We start from the raw sequence: 1428 nt of genomic DNA, 5'->3' as shown, positions 1-1428 counted from the left end.
AGGGTGGAGATGGCGACGACGCGGCACGGGTGGGTGGGTGGGTGGGGACGGGGTGGGTGGGTGGAGATGGCGGCGGCGCGGCGCGGGTGGGTGGAGATGGCGGCGGCCGGTGGCGGGGCGAGCGGCTAGGGGGGCGTCGATGGCGCGGAGAGGGTGGCGGCGGTTGGGTGTCGAGGAGAGGAAGTTGGATTGGGGTGCGAGGAGAGAAACGAGTCGAGGAGGAGGGCCGGGGTGTCGAGGATAAGGTGGCCCTATGCCGACGGCCAGGCTGTCGGCATAGGAGTGGTCCCACCTAACAGCAAGAGGGCCATCGAGTGGATAAGGGTGGCTCTATGCCGACGGCCAGGCCGTCGGCATAGAAAGGAGGCCTATGCCAACGGCTATGCCGTAGGCATAGATGGCAACTACTTTTTTTTCAAAAAAATAGTCCCACCTCGCCGAGGGAAAAGCAATTAGACCTGTTTAAATAGTTCACTAATCCATACATTATAAGCTGCGGTATTCATTAGACTTATATGAAGAAACGGGTGTGAACTTTTCAGTGCTCGGGCACCGGGTGTGCCCGGGCAGCCGGCCGGTGCCCGAGCACTAAAAGGTTCACAACAATTGTAAATTATGAAAAAATACCATCGTTCCTATAGCACATGTGCCCACGTCGTGCAAAAAAAACTCATGATTTTATCGCGCTCCAAGTATTTAGTAATGTTGACGCCGCATCATTACCGCAGAACGTCTACTACCGTGTCATCGCCGTCCGTGAGGGGGGCCACGCACCGGAGACGCGTCCCACCTCTTCGGACATGCCACCACACCACCCCGCATGTATGAGGGCCCGGTGCGATGCTCCGGTGGCATTGCTACCCCCCAAGTGCCCACGTCCCGCCTAACCCTGTAGCGTTTGACCACGGGATCTAGCCCTTTGACTTTGCACGGACGGGCTTTGACCAGTGGACCTCCCCACCCGGTTGTGTTAGGTCAGCCCATAGGAACACTTTGGAGCAACATCCGGGCCAGACCCACAGCAAGATCCCCTCCATGTAGACCCCACGCGTCCGTTTCCCCCCTCCAGGTGCCGGCGGCGGCGCCGTCCGTGGGGGGGGCACACTCCGGACACGCGTGTCGGGCGTTTGCAACCGCCACAACACTTCCAGACTTGTGAGAGGCCGCCTACGCAAGATTTGGTGGCATGCTAGCCCCCGGAGGCCGCCGGCCACAGCCGTAGACGCGCGAAGGGCAATCCGGGTAGAGGGAATTTTTCTGATACTTCTCCATCACCAAAAATTATGAAAAAATACCATCATTCCTATAGCACATGTGCCCACGTCGTGCAAAAAAACTCATGATTTTATCGCGCTCCGAGTATTTAGTAATATTGACGCCGCATCGTTACCGCAGAACGTCTACTACCGTGTCATCGCCGTCCGTGAG

General features: G+C 58.1%; 1 pseudogene; it reads left to right on the top strand.

Annotated features, from left to right (window-relative positions):
* The window catches only part of LOC119332848, a 4940-nt pseudogene extending 4348 nt beyond the window's left edge, over positions 1–592 (top strand).
* The last annotated feature ends 836 nt before the right edge of the window (positions 593–1428 follow it).

This window comes from Triticum dicoccoides, chromosome 7A (assembly GCF_002162155.2).
Source record: "Triticum dicoccoides isolate Atlit2015 ecotype Zavitan chromosome 7A, WEW_v2.0, whole genome shotgun sequence".
NCBI lineage: Eukaryota > Viridiplantae > Streptophyta > Magnoliopsida > Poales > Poaceae > Triticum > Triticum dicoccoides.
Note: the sequence above shows the minus strand (reverse complement) of the source record. Positions and strands in the feature narration are given on the sequence as shown.